Raw genomic sequence first — 27318 nt, forward strand, 5'->3', positions numbered from 1 at the left:
GGTAATACGGTTCCCGATTGCGTCTTCTAAACTGTATACATTCAATCTTTAAAAATTCCCGCAGCCAAGGTTCGTCGCTTCTTATTTCTTTTTCGAGAAGCCTCGGTACAGACACGCATACTTCCTGGAGATAGCGAAGCAGTCTGAGGTCGAAAGGGGGAGTTAGGACTTCCCCTCAAATTGTTGAGTGCGAGCGGGCCTGGTCGCCTGCCTTGAGCAGTCCGCGGGATCTGCTGACCGCGTATTTGATAACCTGGTATTTCCTCCTGTAATGTAATGCGAGTTCATCGGATCCGGTTAATATACTTGGTATAGGGATTGTAATATTTAACTAGTTTCTTCTTTTTTAAATCTGGTTTTATTATTCAAAAATATAATTTACATGTCTTTTTGAACATATAATAAATCCAATTCGAACGACCTTAAAATTCTTGTTAAATGTAAACTAAGAAATTTTTAAATATTAGATGAATAAATATATGAAAAAAGTCTATTTTACAACTTTCATTATTACGAACAACAATAAATGCTCTATTCCACTCATCCTTGAACTGAAATGAAATTTTTAATTAAAAATCAGTCGTATTACAGTCATTTTAAAATTAATGATTAAATCAGGCGTTAAAACATCATTTGTTTAATTTTCAATAAATCGTGGAAATCACTTCTCCATTGTTATTTCTAACTGCGGTTTGAATTTGAATCTGTTAAAAAAAAATACAATAATAATAATAAACGTATTGAATAAATGAATGTCACTTGTTCGATCCGATATGAAATATACACATTTACAGTTTAATTTTCAATTAAGGTAATTGCAGTAGACAATTTATTTTTGTTAATATTCATTTCTTTTTTCGTTTATTAATAATTGTAATAATTCATTAGCACGTACACAAGCTGAAATATCCGGTCTTCCTACAGTTAAAAATCCTTATTTATTATCTGAATGGGAAACCCTCACTCAAAATTAAACAAATATAAAATAAAGAAATAACAAATATTTGGTACGAAGTTAGTCTAAAATTTAATTTTCTTTAGTTCCTCATCCCCATAAAATTTACCAGAGATGTACTTCATAACAAAAAAGCTGACAACACAGCTGTAGGACACTTCCTTCACGAGGCTAAAGCCGCGTTCCGGTAAAGCCCTGCAACTGTGGATTATTTCTGATGCACGACTTACCCGCACAACTTAATTAAAAATATTTATCTTTTTATTTAAATGTAATATTTTTTCGTTTATCTAATTCAATGATTTTCACTAAAGCGCGCCCGCGTACCGTATTTAATTCTCGCGGATGTGGCGGTACTAGCGGCGACGGTCGGCATTAATGTAATTTCACGACTTACGAAGAATAAATTTCACTTGTACGGTCGGCAGACTGGTGTAACCGCGAGGCTTAACGCAACAGGTACCGAGTCGACCGGGCGATCGAGTTTGATACCCGGCTAGACCGAGTTACTTATTTATATTTAAAATATTATTGATTTCTTTAATTCTACTGCTCACCTGTGACGTCATAACATAGCAGTAGTTTAGAGAATTTTTTGGGGGTACGATTTTGCAAAAAAAATTTTTTGTGAACGTCATTTTTTTAATCGTTAACAAATGCGCCTAAGAAAAATATGATCTTAATTAGGTGACCTTGCTCTAGAGCCTTACCCATTTGACCTTTTAAGTTGAAAATTTAACGGCATCAGTCCCCATATCTAGAAGTAATCTGACTAAGTTTGGTCAAAATCGGTCCAGTAGTACTGGAGATATAAAGTGATTTAGAGGACGACACGAAACATACACGTGCATACGAATATCCGGAAAATTTCCATCTGGTTTTTGGGTGAAAACCGCTTATGCCAAATTGGACAGGTTACAGTACTTTCTTTTCTAGAGCTACAGCTCTGTTATAACGCTATCTAGACGAAGAAGTGAAAGTGTTCCCGAAGATGATAAAGGAATCTAGATTTGAAATTTCAAAAAAAGGAACGATTCTATTTGTTTTAATTTTAATCCCTTGAAATATTTCACCAAAATTTAACCTAAGTGTGTAAAAGAAAATAAATATTAATAAAACCGGAGATGGTCTATTTTATTATTATTATTTTTATCTATCTATTTTTTAATTCCAATTTCAGGGAAAGAATAAATACTAAAAATCTACTTATCGTCAACTGAACTTATTCGGTAAGACAGACATTTACTAGACAGCATAACAATTAAATCCACCGGGTTGTCTAGTGGTGAACGCGTCTTCCCAAATCAGCTGATTTGGAAGTCGAGAGTTCCAGCGTTCAAGTCCTAGAAAAGCCGGTTAGTTTTACACGGATTTGAATAATAGATCGTGGATACCGGTGTTCTTTGGTGGTTGAGTTTCAATTAACCACACATCTCAAGAACGGTTGAACTGAGACTGTACAACACTACACTCAAACACATCATCCTCTGAAGTATTATCTGAACGGTAATTACCGGAGGCTAAACAGGAAAAAGAAAAGCATAGCAATTAAGATCGTCAATTTCTACTGGTTTATTTTTATTTAACCGTTTTGAGGCTTTATTAGATTGTAGTATTCAATTTTTTCTAAATTAATAACGGTTTTTTTTCCTCTTTATCAATTAATTTTTTCCCTCTACAGTCCTTCTGTCCGAATTATATCTTCGCATAGTCACATTATGAAAAAGAAATTCAAGATAAACTAGAACGTGTCGTACTATCGATAACAATATTGGTCATATTAAAAGCATTAGTCAGTTTCAATTACAATGACACCTCTTGTAAAATATTAGTAATACAAATGCGCTCACCCGTATAATATTAAAACACTGAACTCTTTCCGAGTTAGAGCACAGACTCGATCAGTCCATTCCTGCCATTTTTTTTTCTGTTTAGCCTCCGAAACCACCGTAAGGTATTATTTCAGAGGATGATGTGTATGAATGTAAATGAACTGTAGTCTTATGCAGCCTTAGGTCGACCGTTCCTGAGCCGTGTGGTTAATTGAAATCCAACCACCAAGGTTCGTTATCCTGGATCTAATACTTAATAAAATACTTATAAAAGTAAAACTGCCTGTACTATGATGTGAATCTTAGAACACTCGAAATCGAAGTCAGCTGATTTGCGATGATGAGTTTAACCACTAGACCAACCCGGTGGGTGCATTCCTGTAATCTACTAGGTTTTTCTTCTCTATTACTAAGATACTCGATACAAAATTTTATTTTTATTATCTTTTGCGTTTTTTTTTTTTAATATATTCATTTTAATCTTTTTTAGTAGATTGTATAAGAAAGCTACCTATTGTAATGTTCATTGATGATTCGAGTTCCGAAAAATTTCGATATATCTTCGCGTTTCATATTCCCCAGGTCCCAAAACCACCGTCAGTTCAAAAGTTAATATATATATAATTTTCTTGTGGACACGATAACTGAAATAATTTTGCGACAATCACTTTCAAATTGATACATAAAATATAACAACCCAAAATCAGTCGAGTTCGTTAATGGGAAAAATCGGACCGGCGGGGTTAAAATGGGGAGGCTTTTTCGAAAAAACAAAATATCGCTATTACTTTCTTATTAAGTAAAATATCGTATTCCTCTGAAGTTCATACCGTTCTTTGGATAAGGGCTTAAAACTTATCTAAGTAAATTTTGTTGATATCACGTATCATTGGCGCAGGGGTTAGAAAAAATGGGGTTTTGAAGACAAAAAAAAATCATACTTCCCTTAATCAAATCGGTTTAAAGCGGTAGTTAATCCTGTAAACATTACCAAAAATTATTTTTTGATATGACCAACCCTAACGGCAAGAGATGACCAAAGTGTTGCTGGAATTGTAATAAGATGGGGCTTGTCGTATGTTAAACATGTGAAACTTTTTTCACATGCAACCAGGGTCGTATTGAGTAATTTATTAACTATAAGGTGGAAATCTTTTTATCCCCTAATTAGCACAGTGAAATCTACCTCTGCCTTCCGGTGTGCCAAAAGGGATTTTTTAATAACCTGTTAGTTTTTGTCTTAAAACTTCTATTTTCTGTTAATTCTTTTTATTTTTTTAACCTAATCACTTAACTGTCTTTATCGGTAGTCATTTTCTCTCTTATCGCCCTAGCGACGAAATCAATAACTACGCGACACCTGTTCCAACCGCTGAAATTTTTGAGTTTCCCTTTCTATTGATGATACTTTCACGTGTCTAACTGTTATTAAACGTGAATTACACAAGTTGTTAATCGAAAAGTTCATCTGTAATAACCATGTATATGTTTCAAAGATATTCGAAATTTTCTTAACTTAAAACTTTTACTCTCGTTCTAAAATTTGTAATTTATTCTCTTTCGACGGCAACAGAGTTACGCCCGATTACAGTTACTCTATTTTTTTTTTTGGCCGATAAAAAATTAATTTTATAGAATATGGAAATATGTTAAACGTGACCGGGGTTCTAACCCAAAACTTTTTGGATGAGAGATAAAGACCATATAATCAGAAAAATTGAGAATTAAATATTTAATCAATAATTAATTAGTATTTATTTTAAATTATGATTCCTTTTCCCAATTAGTGTCCTTCTTTTTATCTAAAAAAAAAGCTCTATCAATTCTTAAAATATTTTTAATTCTTATTTCACCAATCTACAGAATTTTTTAATATTCTCTTGTAACACCAAATTTCAAATACGGTTTTGAAATAAATCGTAGAGATTAATTAAAGATTAAATTTTTAGATGTGTCTAATTTTCTCCGATTTCGCTGCAACATAATACATGCACGCGCACTCACATACACTTAATACCTATCTACCTATTTTTAATTTTCTTTATCCCTGTAGTGTTATTGTAATCAACTATTCCCCTGTTATTATACATATCTCGATCGTTCGGCTTTGTTATTCTGCATCACTTTGATTAATATTCTGTTCTCGTTCAATTTCTTAACTACATTTTCATTTTTCACTCTGACCGTTCGCTTTATTTATTTTTTTAATAAGCTTTATATCGCATTTCAAATGTCTCCAGCTTTTCTTTTTCTTAGCGTTAATGTTTCATACGGATACAGTTCACTCTAAACGTAACACTTCACTTATTTAAAAATAAAAAAAAATATTAATTAAATTTTTAAAGACCTCTTTATATTTTTTTCATCCGGTTCAACGTATAGATTGAACCGGATATGCTCAAATAATTTTCATTAATTCTGAATTGTGAATTTTTGTGGTAATTTTATTTTCTTGTTATCATAGCTCTAGAACTGTGCTACAGCAATGAAAGTATGATAATCAGTCAAAAAATTGGGTATGGGTTTTTTGCATTTCTCAAAGTTTCACGACCCAGAGAACCCAAAAAACAAAACAAAAACGGGGGGGTAATGTTTGTACGTACGTATGTGTACGTGTGTTGGCTTATTTGAAGCATAGTAATTTTTGACTGGCTAAACCGATTTTCATGAAATTTTGTAGAGACTCCTGAATGCGAGGAAATTTGTTAGTTAAATTTGGGGCCATATCTCTGGAGAGTTAGGAAGATAATTTTACGGGGGTTAATTTTTCAAAATTTCATGAGCATAACCCAATTTTACATTAAACTTATTTAGTACATGCGTACGTACATCTTACCATTTAAAAGAAAATTATGCTCCAAATTTCCCACTTCTCAAAAAATCGAAAAAAATCTATTCTTTTATTTATTGCATTTGTTTTAACCGAATTATTTATTATGTTTTTCCGGGCACAATAGTGCAGCAAGTTTGCGGAAGGGAGAGCAGTTCAATGTTTAAGAATATCGATTTTTGTAAATTTTCAAAATCTTTTTTTTGATTGATTTTAACTTAATAATATTGTTATAAAATTTCATCATAATTCATCCCCCGTTCCCAAAAATTAAATCTTAAGGAAATTTTTATTGGTTTACAACCACCCTACAAAAAAAATCTTGAATATTTTTTCAGGTATATTTACTTTTTCCACTATATAAGAATAAATAGCCAATACCAAGAAAGTAAACCAAGTTGTTTTAATATATTTGCTTAAACATTATTTCATATTCCTATATTTAAAACAATTAATGTGGACTTTAATCGCACGTATTTTTTATTTTATAATTAATTGTGTATTTTGTGATGCTGCTCTGATCAAGGTTTTACCATAGTTTCCCTTGATCTGTCCAGGAAAATGTTGGAGCGGTCCTTTACTTATCCATGGAATAGTGGAATGGGTAGATGTCCGTTTTGACATGATATCTACGAGTGTATAATATACATTACAATAATACCAATATTATTATTATTATATATGAAATATAGTAATTGATTGACCGTTTCTATATTTGGCAGATAACATTTCTTAAAATATTTTCAAATTTAAAATTATCTCGATAAATGTTTTCTGGATGGGTAAGATAATAGAAACGCTACCTCGTTTATGCGATTTGAATTTTCTTTCTGGGGATTGTCAAAAGTAAGGTATTTTTTTCAAATCCAAATGATTTGAAAAGTAGTCAGTTGAAAACTCAGTATTATAGGTCGGGACAAAAATTTACTAGAAAAAAAAAACAACCTTTTTAACTATTAATTTCTTAGCAGTGACTTAGTAGGGAAAATAAATAACAAATTTCATACAAAAATGGATAAAAAATTGTTTTGTTTTCGACTTATAACTTTCGAAAATTTAGACTGAATTCTGTTCTAAGAGTAAAATAAAGCTGTACTGAAATTATGGAATTTAAATTAAGGAGTATTAAATACGGTTTCATATAATTTTTGACCTGAAAAATGAAATAAAACCAGTTCCATAAATATATCTCCAGTAACTTTTGAGAAATTTTTATAAAACATAACAAAATTTTAACAAAATAAAATTTTATTAGATTAAACGTATAATAACTTTGTTCGGTTACCGGTAAAGAAATAATTTTTGTTCAAAAAAAACTTGTACCAAATATTTTAATTCTGAGAAAATCGATCCAAATAACATGAAGAAGAAATTTTACTTTTATTAAAAACAAGAGTTCGAATTGCGGTGAAAAATACTGTTTTAAAATAATGCTATTTTAAAGCTGCTTTAATGCTGCTAAAATAAGCATTATATAGAATCGAGAATCATTTCAGTATTGGAAAATATCTAAATACAAAATTAATTATTTTTAGAAAAGAAAGCAAATCCTATCCTACTAAAGGGCATATGTATGTGGGTCTGTGTTTGTGTCCGTGTGTCCGTTCCCCTTAGTTTAGCACCGGGATGTACGATCACTAGCGGAAAATCCCAATTCGTTAGTACATGTATTGTGGTGGTCAGGTACACCTGACCACCACATCGATATATCGCATATATAACGACATATATGTGAAATATATATTAAGTGACTGTTTCTTCATAAAATAATGAATTATAACCAAAAACTAGGCACCGGAATGTACTGATCAAAGCGGAAAATCCCGATTCGTTAGTATCAATTTCTAGATTTAAATTTCTAATTTATCCTTCGTTATACTAATTTTCACAACCAAAAAAAAAAAATATTTTTATACAAGAAATAATCAATTTTTGACACCTAATAATCCGCTTTCGAGACGCCGCCCGCCAGGAGGGCCTAGCTGCGGAGGGCGTGCTGTAGCCACGCCCTCCGCAGCCTCATTGGCTAGGTAAGGTGATCTAGGAGGTCGATTAATTAGTGTTCGTCTTACGAGAACAACTTGTTTATAATTTTTACAACCAAAGAATTCCTTACGTAATAATAAAAATGAGGTGGAGCCCCGTCATTTTAAAAAATTTTTCTTGTCTCCTTAATAACTTGGACGTCTTGAAGTATACTAATAACTTTGAACGTCTTCTGAAATTCTTTCCGTTTCATCGCGAGTCACCTGTAAATATACAGTGTTTCTAAAATAGGCAGCCAAACTTCTGCAGTGGTTTTTCTTATATTAAAATAAAGAAAAAAGTTCATGCAAATATGGGACCGCTTATGGGAATGCTTAAAAGTTCCTATAAATATGGGAAACCCAAATACTTGGTTTTCTTGCTAGCCGCCATTTTGTTTTTTTCACTAAATTATTTTTATCTCCAGAATAGTGCGACTGATTGTGTTGAAATTTGACTTGGTACTTAAAAGTTAGTACCAAGTAAGTACTAAGTTTTATATTAATAAATACCTATTGTTAGAAAAATAAACAGCTTTATCTAATTTTTTTTTCAAAATGGCGACCGCTTAAAATGTTTAAATTCAAATAACGCGAAAACGATAAATTTTATTAAAAAACCACAAGTGACAAAAAAGTTTTCATTTTTAATTTTAAACAAACTAGCAAACTCTGTTTTTTTATTCCCTTCATAAAATTACAAAGTTACCGACGTTAGTGGTATATCATTAGTTGCATAACAGGATGTTCGAACTATCCCACAACAAAACTACTCTACTTCTGCTCGTTGAAAAAGCACTTCAATAAGCGATCCAAGAAGTAAAATTCGATACTTTACGTAGCACTAGAAATAAATCGCAGTTAGAAAAGAATAAAAATAAAACAGTGTCATCAATAAAACAAACAGTGTAAACAAAGCAAATATTCTTCGGTAATAGAAAAAGCTGTAATTCGTAGACTATCAAAGTAACGTTCACTGCACAGTAACAGAGTCATAACGCGTTCTAACTCCCGGTTCCTTCTGTAAATCGCTACTCTGGTTACATCTCCCAGGTCCAGTACAATGAAATGTTTTAGTCCTCTCTTGTCCAACAGATTTTCTGCCAGATAATATGTTCGTCTAATCTCTGTTTGTACCGCGAGCCGGTTTTTTGGATCTCTTCGTAAACAAAAGCGCCTCTGTTAAGGTTCTCCTCAATTTATTTTGGAATTCTTGAATTATGTAAATATAGCTGTTACTCGTCGTACCCAGGTACATTCAGATAGGTTTAAGGATAACTCTGTAGATTATTAGGTAGCAGTTTATTAGGTAACGATAACTGTGAGTTCTTACCCAGTAACCGGTTTCGTTTCCTATAATTGATGTTAAGCTGTTTCCTCTTTTCTATCGTGTAGCCCTTCCACGTCAGGCGGCAATCAAACTGTAGGCCAAGGTACCATGCCCGATCCGTATGAGGGATGTAGACGCCTTTCAGGTGGACCCGTGCGTGGACAATCACCCCTTATCGTAAATATCACACGGCTCGATTTGTTCTGATTCAACCTCATTTTCAACTTCGTCAGCCACGCGCCAATTTTACTTATACCTCTGATTGTAGTTCAGCAGAGGCTATCTGAACTTCATCTTCTCCCGACTTCGTATCGAAGAACTCAGATAATTCCTGAATGTTTTAACTTTTTTAATGTAAGATAAGAAATTTAATTTGATGTAATACATTGCTGTTGTTTTTGTTATTATTATTTAACCTGAATTTTCAATCGGGAAAAAGCTTTTCAGTTACTTCCTACTGAAAATAATTTTCGTAAAATTATTATTCTAATAATAGCAATGATTGTTTACCTACTTCAGTCGTATAAATTTTAATACTTTTTTCTCTTATAATTATTAAAATTAATTGTTTTTATGTGTATAATGAGACAGAGAGAGAGAGAGACAGTTGGGTGAAAGAGAAAGAGAAAAAACATTTTACATTTAGTTTAACTTCACCATAGAAACAGAAATAAACTGCAGTATTTGCCTTTACCTTTTGACATTGTTCCTACAATATTAATAAATAAATATTTGCACAGAGAAGAATAAAATATAAAATAAAATGTTACAATGTTGAAAAACATTTTTTTTCTTATAAACTCACCATTTTTTATCCGCACTACATTTGTCAACTTAAAATATTCATTTATGTTTTATAATAATTTATAAATATTTCAAACATTTATGTAAATACTTTCTTAAAAGGAAATATAGTTTTCCTTTCCCCCTACTGTAATACAAATAGTTATTATAAACTGTCCACAAACTATTTACAAAAAAAAATTACTTAAAATCTCAATTTAATGACAATTTATTTACTTTGTTAAAAAATAATAATGATTATAAAAATTACGGAAAACTTATCTATGAAATATTAAATAAGCAGGTAAATGAACAAAAAAAAATAATCTGAAAACAGTTGCATAATACTTTTTTCAATTTTTTTCTGATCTCCTTTACCGATTTGGATTAAAATTAAATGACATCAAAGCCTTATTTATAAAAATTATTGCGCAAAATTTTATATAAATCGTTGTATCCGATCAGAAGATATAATACAAAAAATACACCGATGTAAATAAGTATATACATCCTTTCGGAATTTTTCAGTACTAAAATTGTACGGTTTTTGTTAGAGGAAGGTTAAGGATCTGTAAAAACTTAGACAAGCTAAATTTGGCCCGATTAGCAAACTGTCCAATCTAAAATAGTATACCTTGTAGTTATACAGTAAGTAATACCCGACAAGTAAATGTGCTTGCGAAACCAAAAAAAAAAAACTATTACTTTTCAACAGTTTTTTGAATTAAAATTTTAAAAAATATAGGTAACTGTTGTCGTTAATGACAATCTCAATAGAACCGTTTTTTTGAACCGTTAATATTATCTAGTTTAAATTCCTAGAATTAAATAATTCAAAGTGTATCCTCGAAATACATAGAATTATCTACGTATTTCCGAAACTTTAAAGGCCTATTTTTTTGATTAAATTAATAAAATAATTATACAAATATGATCCTGAAATGATTTGTTCTCGAATTACGGTCGAGTCAAAACTATTCCCGCTTTTGATCTTAAAGATAAAACAGTTAGAATAATGAACTTACGAAATCGCAGTTTATAAGGCTAAATTTATGATTTTCGATGTAATTTTAAATAAAGAATTTGTTTCAATTTCGTAAAGAAAACATACTTTTATGAAATGTAATAAAAATAATCTGACAACAAAGTTGTAATACTTTCCTAGGATTAGTTATTTTTTCCTATGTAGTAGGAAAATAATTAAAGCAAAAAAAAAAATTACCTAAGATTTTTTTGGGGTGGGAAAATTTACGAGTATATAATTACCTTATATGTAATTAAAACACTATGTCTATATTATATGGAAGTAGACAAGTCAATAAGGATTTTTTTTTTTTGGCTAAAAAATGAGAAAAGTTTAGGGAGTACATTAAGTTGTAGATTTGGGTAAGTATAACTTGTTTATCGGAGTAACAGTACAAGGTGAAAAGATAAAGATGCTACTATTTGCTGATGATATAGTAATTCTAGCCGAGAGTAAAAAGAATTTAGAAGAAACAATGAACGGCACGGATGAAGTCCTACGTAAGAAATATCGGATGAAAATAAACAAGAACAAAACAAAAGTAATGAGATGTAGTAGAAATAATGAAGAATGTGAAAATAGAAGAGAAAAGATTATGGAGGTAGAAGAATTTTGTTATTTGGAAAGTAGAATTACTAAAGATAGACGAAGCAGGAGCGATATCAAATAGCGAATAGCACAGGCGGAACGAGCCTTCAGTCAGAAATATAATTTGTTTACATCAAAAATTAATTTAAACGTCAGGAAAACACTTTTGAAAGTATATTTTTGGAGAGTAGCTTTAAATGGAAGTGAAACTTGGACGATCGGAGTACTAAAAAGAAAAGATTAGAAGCTTTTGAAATGCGGTGCTACAGGAGAATGTTAAAAATCAGACGGGTGGATAAAGTGACAAATGAAGAGATGTTGCGGCAAATCGATGAAGAAAGAAGCATTTGGAAAAATAGTTAAAAGAAGAGACTGACTTATAGGCCACATATTAAGGCATCCTGGAATAGTCTTTAATATTGGAGGGACTGGTAGAAGGAAAAAATTGTGCAAGCAGGCAACTAGCACTAAATAGGGAATCTTGGAGAGCTGCATCAAACCAGTCAAATGACTGAAGATAAAAAAAAATTGATTATATGCGACTGGAAAAAATTTTCGCTAACTGGAAAAAATGGCGGCCGTTCAAATACGGTGAAATTCGGTTTTTTCAATTTCCTAGGCGAAAGAGTTTTCAATAAAAGTTGTAGGGGTGACACTACCTATAATTTAAGCCTTTAAACGTTGAATTTCGTTAATTAGTTACTGAAAAAACCCCGAAAACCGTAAAAGTTGGCCGTGTTCTGCAAAGCCAATATTTATGTCAAGAGTAGCGTTTTTATTATTGTAAAAGTTAGCTCTTTGAATTCCGAATTCAATAAGCGGTTACACAAGAAAATTGGTTTATTCGTCGCTCAGATGTTGTAATTTGTTTATGAAAAGACTCTTCAAGCAACTATAATTATTTTGGCTTTCAAGAGTTTATTCTTGTCCATTTTAAGTGAAATTTATTCTTCAAGACATGTACTTTAAAACGGTGAAAAGTTTTACACCAAAAATTAATGGAAAATTTTTTTAAACTTCTTAGTATAAGGCGTGCTCTTAATAGAGCGTGCTAAATTCGTAACTTCAAATCGGCGGTACGAAAAAATCGCTCTATCCGTTTTCCATTTTTTTTTTAATTCGAAAAAGTCATTTCTAGAACCAAGTTGTTAATATGAAATTTGTTCATCGATTTAATTAGACGAATATACCTGTAAAGCATTCTCTTTCAAAGTGGACGATAACGCCTCCTTGTGGTCACTGGTGGCCTTCAGGGGGGAGGGCGGTAGAAGGCCCACAGAAATTTCAGGGTATTCAGGCGCTGATTAAAAAAAAAAAGACAAAATTTATGTTTTAGTGTACCTACTAGACTAATACAAAAAATTAAAGGGACACGTATATTTTATGATAAAAAATTATTTTAATCAAACTACTTTAACTTTGCAACCAGAAGGCTTAGACAGACGAATAAAAAGTATTGTACGTGTACACCACATGACTTCCTTGTACGTCTATTAAAATATATATTCACATTTCTTTAAAATGAAAAGTACATAAAAATTTATTTCATTAATAACTTCTGATATTATTCATATATTTTTTTTTATTGTTGTTAATGAATTATTATTTATCGCAATTTTTTTTCTAATCAGAATTTAATAATTAGTAATAAATCAATCGTTTTAAATTAAAAAAAAAGAGGTGAGTCGGATTTGAACCGATGTGCCTTCCCCTTCTAAGATCCAAATATTTCATTAATTAAAAATATATTTGGCTATAACTCCGGAACCGACGAAAATAAGTACCAGTTATGATATATCGTTGAAAATCTCTCAATGAGGTCTTATTACTGCAGTTAAAAAAAAAAACGTTTTTGAACGCTTTTCATCCAGTCAATTGCAATAAAAAGGGGAGGTGCACAACTAAATGTTACAACAGTCGTAAATCCAAAATTTCAACATTCTACGGCTAATCGTTTTTGAGTTATGCGAGAAACATACGTACGTACACACATCACACCGAAACCGATCAAAAAGGATTCAGGGATGGTGAAAATGGGTATTTCCGTTGAAATCTGAAAACCAAAATTTTTTCGCGATCACAATACTTCCTTTACTTCGTACAAGGAAATAAAAAACGTTAAACCTTGAATGCTCTATTTTTTGACAGCATACTTCAGATTTCAAAAATCAACAAATTAAAAAAAATGAATCGATGAGATTCGCGGCTAGAACCGCCATACCCGCGCGAATGAATTACGGTATGCGCGTGCGGTTTAGTTAGAAATACTCGATTCAATAAAAAGAAAGTATTATATTTAAATAAAACGATTAATATTTTTAATTAAGTTGCGTGTGTAAGCCGTAAAAAAAAGCTGCGCGACGGGTAAGTCTTACAACTGTGTTATCATTTATTTTTTTTTAACCAGCTGATTATTATTATTAACGTATTCATAGGCAGTAATGAAAAATTGGGTTTTGTAGCGTGTAAAAACGCCAAACGTGACTGTGATTCGAATCTTCTGGACGAAATGCTCAGATGCTTCCTTCTTCATCACCGAGATCGTTATTATAATGATAATAAATTAAATTTATCTTTTAATTAATTACAGAAAGCGTATTACACCGAATAGACATTCAAACGTTAATATAGAAATTTGTATTAAATATAAGGAATTTGTCTGTGATCTCTTTGACAATTCTTTTTTGTTCTGTACTGATGTCGTAAACGTTTTTTTATACTGTGAAAGAGATGTTTTGTGACCGCAAAAAAATGATTGAAAAAGTTACGATAATAAAAAGGAATTTTTCATTTCTTTTTATATTAGCCAAAATTTTACATATATTTCTAAAAGACACAATAATCAGTGATCTTTTACTTTTCCAGTCTACTGTACAATTTCCTGTGGCAACTTACCTGTAGTTATATAGGGATACACACACACACACACACACACACACACACACACACACACACACACACACACATATATATATAACCAAGCCAAATGAAATGTACCTTAGTTCTCTATCGAACCGAGTATTACGTTTTATTAAAAATTTATTCGACCATGTAAGTTTATTCCGATGGTCCTTTTGTTGGATGTTGGATAGCCGTAAGTCGTAAAGAGAAATGTATTATTTATTCTTCGTTTTTTATCTTTTTGAATTTTTTTTTTTATTTTCAATTTTTTTTTCATATAGATTTATAATAAATCCTGTTTAATATTATCTATCGACGTATCGATAACTTTATTAAATTTATCGTACCGAATATATATTCGGCATAGATTCTATTTCTTTATTAGTTATTAATTCTTTGGCTTTTCTAATTAAATAAGAATAGAATAAAGTCTTTCAAAATATATTTAATAGAATTCTAAATTTATTAATACAGTGAATTCCGGTTAATAGGACCGCCGGTTATTCGGAGTAACCGTTTAATCGGGGAAGTTCTGTAAAAACAGAAACTTTTTGGTATCATCATCATTCACTAAAGGCTGCGCCTTGTCGATGTAGCCACGTCACTCTCATCTCCGCTTCTCTGTTTAAATCATATGAACCGGCCCATTTCTTCTTAAACATTATTGATGACGGTTGTTCTCGGTCTACCTCTATGTTTTTTACCCAAAACCTTGCCCTCAAATATATTTGTCAAGAACCGGTCGTGTCTATTACATGTCCTATCGATTTCGCTCTTCTTCTTCCTATAACATTTAGCAAGGACTTCTGCTAACATTTGATCATTTCTTTTCCTATCCACCCTCCAAATCCGCATTTCCAGTGTTTCCAGTCTTCTTCTTTCTGCTTCCCCAAGCGTCCATGTTTCACACCCATAAGTTAGAACACTCCGGACACTCCTGTTTTAGGGAACTTTTCCTTATTTGCATACTCATATGATTATCAGTCGGTAAATTGTTTTTATCCTGGAAAGCTCGTTTTGCCAGCGCTAATCTTCTTTTTACTTCTGTGAGGCATTTATTATCGCTATTGACGGTGCTTCCCGAATAACAAAAACTGTCAAACTTCTCTACAACAGTACCGTCTAATTTAATATCGACCTTTGTACTTTCCTTTGTTTTTCTTACAGTAATAGTCTTTGACTTTTCCTTATTAATTTTTGTTTTGGTATAATTCATATAATACTAAACAGGTTTAACGGCCCAAAATCCTGCTTTTACGGTCCAGTAGTTCCGTATGTTTGTTTATTTTACTCTTAAAATAACACAATTTTATCAGTGATGTAAATCGATTTACCGTTGTTTTATAAGGAGGGCGGGAGGTATAACATTCAAATCGAGTTTTTACCACCGAATAAAAGTTTAATTCGACCGTTCGAAATGGGAATAATAAAAAAAAATTAATGTATTAACTGAAGTAAACCGATAAGCTAAATTTTACAAGAAATTGAAGGAAATATATTTACTTCTTTCTCTACGGCTTAAAATTTCATTACATGTCTCGCCGACTTTAATCAGAAATTGCTTTGTCAAGTGCGGTTTAAAGGTCGCTGAAATAGTCGATGTGGAAGATGATGCGCATCTTTTTTGCGGCAGCCCGTTCAAGGTTTTTGAATGCTACCGTAAAAATGAAATCGGCGATAGCAAAATAATCAAATAGATTACTCGTAAACCGGACGAAGTTGAAGATTAAAATCTCCAAGTCCAAACGTATATCTATAAAAGACGCGTAAAAACATTTTGTTGAATTTCAGTAACATTTATACAAGAAGCCGGTGAAAGAAGCCCGCTAGCAGAATTGCTAGTCTGTGTCAAATTTTTAGAACGTCGGATAATGAATGGGAGAAAACAGACGGTAGAAGAATTTTTTCGAGAGTTTTAACCGAGCAAGACACATGAAAATACATATTTTTGTATTTTACTGACTATAAAAGCTACTCGTTTTGTTTCCCAAGCTATATTTTTTTTACTTATTAAAAACGATTTAATAATTTTGAATTCAAAAGTTTTACAGTATTAACCTGTAAAATGTTTTCTAAAATTTTTGTGCGCGTAATAATTTTGATTAATTTTTGTAACAGAAAATAACGGAGAAAATTTTATAGAGTTTTATATAATAAAAGTTAATATTTTTCCCACGGAAAGAAATAAAACACTCGACATGTACGTTATATTTTTTCTTATTTATTCAAAATAATTTATATAATTTCACGACTGAATTTATTTTCTTTGTTTGTACTATTTATTAAGCTGAAGTAGGCGAAGAGATAATTAAATTGTATAATAAAAAGTAAATAAATAATTTTATTTTATTTAACTGTATTTTTAAATATATTAGCTTAACTATTGAATTAAATGTACTCGTCAGTTACTTGCTTGTAAATTGTTTAAATGTGCAAATCTTGTTGATAAATACACATTTATTAGGAGTAAGGAATAGCATTGTGGGATTTTATTTGGAGGTTCCGAGTTCGAATCCCGATCAAAAATAACATTTTTCTCATAAGGTTCTCGTAAGTTTTTCTCTTAATTACCACCGATTATAATAAAGTTATTAGGCGTTAATTTGCCGTTTTTAAAGAAATAAATAAATTGATTTAAAAAAAATAATATGACGTGAATATAAAAGAGAAAGAGTGTGTGTGAGAGAGGGGTTAGCAGGAGTGAGAGAGTTCGAAGGAAGCTATGAAAGAGGGATTTTAATTTTTTTTATAAATAAATAACCCTCAAACAAAATGACTGGAATACTTATTGAAGTCTGTATTAGTACATAAAAATTACACAAGAATGTAAAGCAAAAAAATTAATGGAATTACATGCATAATTAAATTTAATTAATAAACATGCATAAGTAAATTTTGTTTAATAGCTTTCTATAGAACAGGAAGTCATGTTTGTTCATCTGATTTCTTTTTTTAATTTTTAATATATTTAAGTGAAACGCTCCGATATTTTTATAATAAATAATGTAACTTGACACATCGTTTAAAATTTTATAAATAAAATTGTATATAAAAATTATATTAAAAGTCATTTTACGGTTATTAATTTAATTGATGGTAAATAAAATATCATTAATTTGTATGTTTTTGCAAGACCAGTCGGTATATAGTAATAATTCTGAACGTTATTTAATTATTTTATATCGTGCGCAGAATTTTATTTTCAAGGATAATTTTTACGTCATTTTTACTTAAATGTAATTTTGTTTTTATAATTATTTAACAGTTTGTCATACAACGACGTATTTGTTTTTTAAATAATTCATTTATAAAATATACAATTTTTGCGAAAAATTTTTCTATTACTTTCCCGTCTAGATAGCGCTATAGTAAAGCTATAGCTCTACAAGGGAAACAATGTAATCGGTCCGATTTGGGCATACGCGGTTTTCACCGGATCTTTACGTTTTGACACCTAAGGAACAAAAAAAACTGCAGGAAATTTTCCAGATGTTAATATATACGTGTGTTCGGTGTTGGCCTCTAAATCACCTTTTATATCTGCAGAACTACTGAACCGATTTTGAGCAAACTTGGTCCCATTACTTATATTTATAGGGCCATTAAATTTTCAGCTTAAAAGGTCAAGCGGATGAGATGTAGAGCAAAATCACCCTCAGTATCTCGAGATTTCGCCTAATTAAGGTCATGTTTTTCTTAGGCGCATTTGTTAACGATTAAAAAATAACAATATTTACAAAAAAAATTTAGAAAAATCGAACCCCCACCCGAAAAAAAGATGTTCTAAACTACTGCTGTGTTGTGACGTCAAAGGTGATCGGTAGAATTAAATAAATGAATAATATTTAAAGTGTAAAAATGTAACTCGGTCTAGCCAGGTTTCGAACTCGATCGCCCGATGGACTCGGTACTTGATGCGTTAAGCCTCGCTTCTACACCAGTGTGCCGACGGCACAATTGAAATTTGTTCTAAGTTGTGAAATTATATTAGTTTGTTAACGTCGACTAATCCTCCGGTAGTACCGCCACGCTCCCGTGAATTAAATACGGTATATCCACGCGCTTTAATTAGAATTATTGAATTAAATAAACGAAAATATATTATATTTAGATAAAATAATAAATATTTTTAATTATCGTATGTGTATATTACGTATGTGTTTTTAAGCCGTTCATCGGAAACAACCCACAGTTGTAGGACTTATTACTTTAAGTCTGTTACAAAGTCCTATAATTGTGTTGTCAGCTTTTTAAATTAATATCATATATTTTCTGAAATTCTCTTAACAGTTTTATTTGGAATATGAGGTCAATTTTTCTGAAAATATTCTTCGTAGTAGAATTTAGGATGTTAAATTAAAAACACCAGTTTCAATTTTATTCATTAATTATTAATTAAAGCCGTTATATGATTTTCGTGAAATAAATTTCATTGTTAAATTTACATACAGACTGTCCTTTAAAGGCGAGAACAAATTGTAGGAAGTGATTTTACTTTACCTACTGAAGAAAATATGTCCGATGAACATAGGTCCGCCGAAAACGCATATTTTTCTGTTTGTCCGCCATTCGTGTTTTTTAAGAAAAAAATTATCTTTCAAGAACGGTCGGAGATAACGCAATAAAATTTTTTACTTTATTTTACACTAACATTTTTTAAATAGAATAAAAATAACGATACTCTTCGTTGACAAATTTCAAAATGGCGTTCGTTTCAATTTTTCAATCTTAAATAGCAATTATTTTATTTATCAAATTGTGTTGTATTTTAAAAAATTATGAAGGATTTTGTTGGGAACAATACATCTTAGTCGTAAAAATCCGACGACGTACGACAAGGTTATTGCAAAAAGTAGGCATAAACCGATATAGCGGCCATCTTATTTTTTTTATTATTGTGACTCGATAACTAAATCAAATTTTCTGATTAAAATTGTTATAATTAGTAATTCTAATCAGAAACCACGATATTAAAAAACAACAAGATGGCCGCCATATCAGTTTAGGCCTATTTTTTCCAATAACTCTGTTGTTTATCATCGGATTTTTACGACTAAGGTGTCGTCTTGAACGCAAGAAAATGCTTCGTAATTTTTATAATACACCACAGTTTGATAAATCTAATAATTCCTATTTATGATTGAAAAATTGAAACGACCGCCATTTTCAAATTTGTGAACGAACCGTATCGTTATTTTTTCCTATTAACAAACGTTAGTTTAAAATAAAGTACAAAATTTTATTGCGTTATCTCCAACCGTTCGTGACAAATAAATATTTTCTTCAAAAACAAAATGAAAGTGTTTGCCTCACCTTTAAAGGACACTTTGTATATGAGTGATGGTAACCCTTAAATAACTTTTCAGTAGTTACAACTATAAAAATGAAATTTAGCAAACTTCGAATTAATTTATTTATCGGTATGAGATTACTACCGTCTCAAGCGGTCATGGGATGGCAACTCAGAAAGGTTAAATGAAAACGATAGGTTTTGTGACAAATCCATTTTAAATTGCATCGAAAAAAAAACATTTTTTACATAAAAATAATTCGAGTTACAACGCTAACCGAAATAGCGGATACTATTTACTTCTCGTGGACAACGGTACACCGCAAGTCTTTCACCGAAAAGTAGATCGTTTTGAGGCACGAGTATTTACTAAAATTAAAATTATTTTTTTAATGTTTTACAATCGTGCAATTATTTAAGAGATACTGTAAACCGCTTTTGAAACTAGTTCTAACAAGATTAAACGGCCACCGTTTTTTTCGTTCAGATAATAAGCTATCGCTAAAAAACGGTTTTGAAAATATACACTTAAAGTTGTATAATTAGGAGTAAAAATCTGTATAGCATTTTAACAGAAATTTTATTCTCGTTTCCTGGATGACTAGAAAATTGAAATTTAGTGTAGTAAATCCTTTAACTAAAGGAGTCTTTTACAAAAAAATAAAATAGGAAAATCAATTTTATTATTAACGATTCCTTAAGGGTTTGTTAAAAAGATGTACAAAACGAAAGTAATGAAATGTAGTAGAAATAATGAAGATGGACCACTGAATGTAAAAATAGGAAGAGAAAAGATTATGGAGGTAGAGGAATTTTGTTATTTGGGAAGTAAAATTACTAAAGATGGACGAAGCAGGAGCGATATAAAATGCCGAATAGCACAGGAGAAACGAGCCTTCAGTCAGATATACAATTTGTTTACATCAAAAATTAATTTAAACGTCAGGAAAAGATTTTTGAAAGTACATGTGTATATGTTTGGAGCGTCGCTTTATGTGGAAGTGAAACTTGGACGATCGGAATACCTGAGAAGAAAAGATTAGAAGCTTTTGAAATGCGGTACTACAGGAGAATGTTAAAAATCAGACGGATGGATAAAGTGACAAATGAAGAGATTTTGTGGCAAATCGATGAAGAAAGAAGCATTTGGAAAAACATAGTTAAAAGAATAAACAGACATATAGGCGGCATATTAAGAATAGTCGCTTTAATATTGGAAGGACAGGTAGAAGGAAAAAATTGTGCAGGCAGGCAACGTTTGGAATATGTAAAACAAATTGTTAGGGATGTAGGATGTAGAGGGTATACTGAAATGAAACGATTGGCACTAGATAGGTAATCTTGGAGAGCTGCAGCAAACCAGTCAAATGACTGAAGACAAAAAAAAGATAATTTTTTGAACGTAATACTTTCAAGATTTAATATTCGCCCGAGCGAATAACGGGAGTAGATATAAAATACGCGTTTGTGTTTTTATTTTTTGTAATTCCTTAAGATTTGAGATGTGAATATAAGGCAACAGTTAGACGTCTCAAGCTTTAAGGAAGAAGACACAATATTGTTCGTAGCTACTTAGACACTCTGTTATTAATAATAAATAACTGAATGCACTCAGTCACCGTTCCCCCCTCAAACGTTTTTTTCTTTGTCATCTACTCTTATTATACCTTAATATTCTATTGTAATATTGTTTTACTGACGCGAATACGTGTAAATAATATTTTAGTTAAAAAATAATGATAAAATAAATAGAACTTGTTACTTAAGCCGTCTATTCTTTGTTTCGACTTCGTTAAGTAACTTATAAAAACTTGAAGAAATGTTTTTTGTCTTTATTAAAAACGAATGATATGATGCGATAGGTTAGTCGGATTTAATAACTAAAATAAATAATAAAGTAAAATAATAAAACAGAATTGTAAGATGAAAATGAAGAAAAATAATAAAACACGTCAAATTTTATTTTATAAACTTTATATAACTTTTTTAATGCGAGAACAAATTTTAAAGTTAACGAAAAATAAAAAAATACACATCCAAACTAATAAATTATTAAACAAATATATTACGTAATTTTCTTTAATTTACAATGGTTCAATCTTAATTAAACCTTGCAACCTTAATTAAACGCATTTCTCGACGTCATACAATGGTGAAATACAACGATGTAAATCGAGTGACAATAAAATATTATTGTTTATTTTTATACACTTCTATGTTTTATTACATGTATGAATACGTCTATCTCTCCAATAAATATCACGTTGGTTTGTTGTACGTGCTCACATTTGTATTTTGAATGAACGCACGAACGATTTACACTTCTTTATGCGAACGATTTATCTAAAATTATATTCGTGTTTTCGGGAAAAAAAAGGAAAACTTTGGGGCTAGAACTGTGTTAAAAAATCACAACTCAAGAAACAGCTAAAAATGTTCAAGATTTTGAAGTTTTTTCGTTGTAAAGGTTTTTGTTGTTGTTAGTATGCTAAATTCATGAACGTTGTGTAATTACAATTGGAAAAAAATTTTTATAAAATCATGTGTAATGAAACATAAACCCGCGTAACATTTTCGCGGTGGGCCATACGCCCTCTTTTTTATTTCCTTGTACAAAGTAAAGAAAGTATTGTGATCGCGAAAAATATCGGTTTTCAGATTTCAACGGAAATATCCATTTTTACCATCCCTAAATCCATTTTTATTAGTTTCGGTGTGACGTCTGTACGTACGTATGTATCTCGCACAACTCAAAAACGATTAGCCGTAGGATGATAAAATTTTGGATTTAGGACTGTTGTAACATCTACTTATGCGCATCACCTTTTGATTGCAATTGATTGTACCAAAAGTGCCCAAAGAAGCCAATCTAAAAAGCTTGGATTTTGGGTTTTTTCGTAACTGCAGTAGTAAGCTCTCATCGAGAGCTTTTCAACGACTTATCATAAGTGGTACTTATTTTCATCGGTTCCAGAGTTATAGGCAAATGAAATTTTAATTAATGAAATATTTAGATCTTAAAAGAGGAAGGTTCGAATCAGACTTCATCTCCTTTTTTTTAAGTTTTTTTTTAATTTAAATGTATTGATTTATTAATAATTATTAACCTCTGATAATAAGAAAAATGTGTTTATGTAATCTAGGCGTACAAACAAGCCATGTGGTGTCCACATCAGATTTTTTATACTAAGAAAGAACTTCAATCGATTACATATTTTCCATTTTGGCCAAGAAACTTTTGCCATATCTCTGGCAGCTTCATGATTCCGCGTTCATAGAATCTCTGGTTCTTATCAACAAAAAACTGAACCGAATGCGATTTCAGGTCACCACCATCATCATGAATGATAGTTTTATCTTTCAGAGAGTTTTATAACCTCCAAATAAACGGTAATCTGATGCTGCAAGTTCAGCGGGTATACGGGGGATAAAATATCATTCCCGATCAAGCTCCAATTTAATCTTTCACGAGTTACCAGAAATATGTGAAGTTTTGGATCGTTTTGGTGAATCGTTTCTCTTCGATCGCTGCCTCAAATTTTATAACCCCACCGAATTTACAGCACGAACATTTTTTTAATGGAATTCCGTATTCGATGTGACTTGCCGGTTCATCACGCTTGGACCGTGATCTTTTTCGATCGATATTATTGTAGACGATCTAATTTTCATTTCCGGCGATGAATCGTTTCAAAAAATGATCGACTTCATTACGTTTGAAATGCAGATATGAGTAGCAAATATCGATTCTTGGTGTTAAGTGAATCTCTTTCAATTCATGGGAAACCTAAATATCGAGCTTCTTAACGAGTCAAATACGTTTTATACGATTTTCAATCGTTGCGTGTGATATATATATATATTTAACCTCTCTGCAATCTATCGCACCTTGATTTAACGATACGATTCAACTATGGCTTTGATTTGATCTTTATCGACTACATTAGATCGACATAACGTCGATCATCTTTGAGTGAAATATCTCCAGAACAGAATTTTGAAACTGATTCTGACAGGTTCATTCTGTAAAGAAATCAACCCCACATCTCTTTGTGAACCTCAGCAGTTTTCTTGCCGTTACGGATAAAAAGTAATATATGTCAATAATGTTCGTTTTTTTTACTCCAGGATAAAATTGATTATAAACTAGCAGGTCCTAACAAAATTACGCGCAATTTAGTTCTGAAGTGTGCTAAAAGGGACAGGTATCAAATGCCAAAAATAAAAGTGATAACATCGACAGAAATTCTTTTTAAAAAAAAGACAAATATAAAATTATCTATTTATAAAAAACAATATTTCTTGCCAACGCCTATTTTTTAAAATATCTATTTTTACATGACTGCCCAAAAAGGAATGTAATGTTTTTAGGGTGTGCGTTTGTATTTTTGTTTGTATGTTTGTGTGTATGTATGAATGCACGTATGTAAGTATGCATATATGTATATGTTTCTTTGTTCCACCGTAACAGCTCAACGGCCGAACCGATTTAGATGTTTGACCCCGCGTTGGAATCTTTACGTTACGGGGAATGTCATAGATTATATATGTATATGTTTAATTGCAACTAAAAGGGCACAAAGAATCATTACATGAATTTAAATCGGTAATCGATATTATTTTCAGTATCGATTTATTTGTATCGAAAATAGTCGTTTTAAGGTCTGCTACGATATTGAATGATTAAATTACGGTAATAAAATTTATTAATTTATTTTATAATTATCATTATTGTTGTTATTTATTATTTATGAACATTTAAGAAAAAATTTTGATTTTTTGACGGGCAGTTTGTTCGATCATGTAAGCATGCATGTTCTTTATTCTTGTTCTTATTTTTTGGTGTTGCTTCATCTTATTACCGCTAAATATTAACTAATAATCCCTTTCTTTTATTAATAAAATTGATAAATAAATAAAGATACAAATATAAAACATAAATAAAAATAATTTACGCTTAGAAATTAAATAAATTAAAAATCTGTAAATTAATTGTTTTACTTTACCCCAGTTTTACTTTTTTCCGTTTTCCATTTTCCCATTCTTTCCTTTTCCCATTTTTATTTTTACCATATTCCCTTTCTCTTTTCCCATTTCCCCCATTTTCTTTCCACTACTTTCTCCTCCTTTTCCTTTCCTTTTCTTATTTCCCTTTCTTTCTTCTTTTCCCGTTTTTCCTTTTCCAGGTTTTTTTATATTTTCCATTTTCCCTTTCTTTCCTTTTTTTTACCACATTCCTTTTCTCTTTCCACCATTTTCCCTCTTCCCTTTCTACAGTTTTCTCCTTTTTCTACCCGTTTCCCTTTACTTCCTTCATTTCTTTTTCCCTTTCCTCCTTCCTCTTTTTTCTCTTTCCTTTTTTTTCTCCTTTCCATTTCCTTTTCCCGTTTTTACTTTTTTCCATTTTACCCTTCTTCCCTTTTTTCCATTTTCATTTATACTATATTTCCTTTCTGTTTCCCCATTTTTTCTTCCCTTTCCATCATTTTCTCCTTTTTATCTTTTTTCCTTCCGTCATTTCCCTTTCCTCCTTCCTTTTTAACCCTTTCCCCTTTTCTTTTTCTCCTTTGATCTTTCAAATCAATCTTGCGACAACGAAAATTGTGCTGGAAAATACACGATTACTAAGAAAATCTTAGTTTTTATACCGTTCGCTAGACGTCGAATTTCCACGGTTATTTAATAATTAAATATCTCTCTTTATAGTTAAATAAATTCTTTAAGATTAAATACCAATTTTGTTGAATAAAGATTTTTTGGTTGAATTTGTTCTTTTCCAAGGTTATTTAAGAACACACCAGCTTTTTCTTAACTTTAAGGTGGAAATCTTTTTTATCCCCTACTTAGCACCGGTGAAATCTACCTCTGCCTTCCGGCATGCCGAAAGGGATTTTTTTATTATTTTCACTTCTTCACGTCTCTTTCGGTTTCTCTGATATAGTTGTAATTATTGTTATTATCTTCTACGGGTAGGTAGCTCGATTCTTTTGATTAGTTAGATCCTTTCAGTCTTACTCAAGACTCTGTGACGCATGTTCTGTTTTGAGTGACATTCTGATGGGAATGTCACTCGTGACATTCTATGAGGACTGGAATATGTCAAAAACCGAGGTTTAGAAGATGACCTCCGGTAAAGCCCATAATTGTTCGGAACGGTGGGGAGGCGGAGAGTGTCTTCCCCTACCGGGAGCAGGATGGTATTTTAATTTTCAAAGCGGTTTAAATAACCTGTTAGGATTCACTCTTTTTTGGTTACTGTTAAGCGGTCGGCGTATTGCTGTACACATGGGCTGACTGCTGGCTTACCGCGTCTATTAACTACCGTGAACAATTCTGCCACTGGCTGCATAGTATGTAAATATACGGCGCTACACTAGATGTTTTTGTAAAGGAATGACTAAGTGTTCTACCCGTCCTATGGCTCACTCACTCTCTCACGCAATATTGTGAACGTACAGCTGTACGCCTCCCGCTATAGAAATTGATTCTTATTTTTCTGATCGCCTGCGATATTTTCTCCATAGTTCATTATTACGCCTTCTTCTTTATTCTTTTCCGTCTTTCGTGGCCTTAGTATCTTTCTGAGTATTCTTCTTTATTTTGTTTAAAATTGATTGATTAGAGAGGTTTTTTGTGAAATGTCAGGTATTCAGATCCATATAGAGCTTCTGGACCCCATTACTATGGCGTAATGTCTTAATTAAGTGTTCATTGATATTCTTGCCTTACAGTAAAAGTGTTCTTAATTAATCGACAGGTTAGTTCCAGTTAATCGATTATGAACCTGATGGCTTCGTCTTCAGAGTGCTTGACTTCAATTAAATCTTTAGGTATTTGAATTTTTCGGTTTTGTTTATTTTCCCATGCGCCGTTGTTAGTTTATCGGGGGCTGATTTGTTGTCCGTTATGAATTTTGTTTTCTGGAAAAATATTTTTAGTCCTGTTTTTTCTACTTGTTCTTTTAGTAAGGAAATATGTTTCGTTGCTGTCAGTACTGAATCTTATTTAAGAGCCACATCATTTGCAAACGCTAGACAGTCTATTTTTAAGTTGTTTTTCTCGTATCTTATACTGATTTTATCGCTAATCTTGTGTTCTACCACTTTTTTTTCCATTCTCAAATAAATTTTTTCTAGTAAATAGTTCAAAAGGAGATGATTTCTCCTCGACATTTTATTTTTAGATGAGTATTTGTTAATTTTTGTCTGATGAATTTTCTTGTTTTATTAACTAGGTCAAATTTTTCCAGTATTTTAAATTGGGTTTATGTATCGATTGAATCGTTCGCTTTTTTGATCAAACAAAGATGACTACGTAGTTCTTGGTTTTCTGTTTAAGATATACGATTATGGATTTTAAGTTAAGAATCTGTTCCGCAGGCGACCTTTTCTGAAGCTTCCTTTATATTTTCCTACCTGAGGTATTTTAAAATTTTTGAAATTTCTTTTAAAATCAGATTTTACTACTCAAAAATTTTAAATAAATATTTTCGTATCGGGTAAGTAAATAAAACAGTTTTTATCTAAAAACCATTTTTTACCTACCGCAAAATATTTTTATTTTATTTTTTAGTTCCCGGATAAGAAGATAAACTGCATATTCTTATAAATTTGATGATTCTGCAAGATGAAAAAAATATTACAGATACTAGCATTCTGAAAATGGATTCGTCAACTTGTACTGCTTTTCATATCGTCCCGTAACCACGATTAAGGTAAATTCGTATATTAAAATTTATGTGTCTTTCTCCATAAATCACTA

At 31.3% G+C, this 27318-nt stretch overlaps 2 protein-coding genes across 17 annotated transcripts in view; one reads left to right on the forward strand and one right to left on the reverse strand.

Moving 5' to 3' along the window:
- Positions 1-27318, forward strand: part of LOC142332121 (putative cytochrome P450 6a14) — a 622045-nt gene that overhangs the window by 371467 nt on the left and 223260 nt on the right. For 9 of the 16 annotated variants that reach the window (XM_075378376.1, XM_075378360.1, XM_075378361.1 and 6 more), the window contains one exon: positions 27130-27271. The exons of the other annotated variants lie outside the window; for them this stretch is intronic. The gene's annotated coding sequence lies outside the window, so the exon portion shown is untranslated. The remainder of the gene's footprint in view (positions 1-27129; positions 27272-27318) is intronic. 16 annotated transcript variants of the gene reach the window in all.
- Mip (Myoinhibiting peptide precursor) overlaps positions 1-27318 on the reverse strand; it is a 439825-nt gene that overhangs the window by 342115 nt on the left and 70392 nt on the right. The window lies entirely within an intron of this gene.

This window comes from Lycorma delicatula, chromosome 11 (genome assembly GCF_047948215.1).
Source record: "Lycorma delicatula isolate Av1 chromosome 11, ASM4794821v1, whole genome shotgun sequence".
Classification (NCBI taxonomy): Eukaryota; Metazoa; Arthropoda; class Insecta; order Hemiptera; family Fulgoridae; genus Lycorma; species Lycorma delicatula.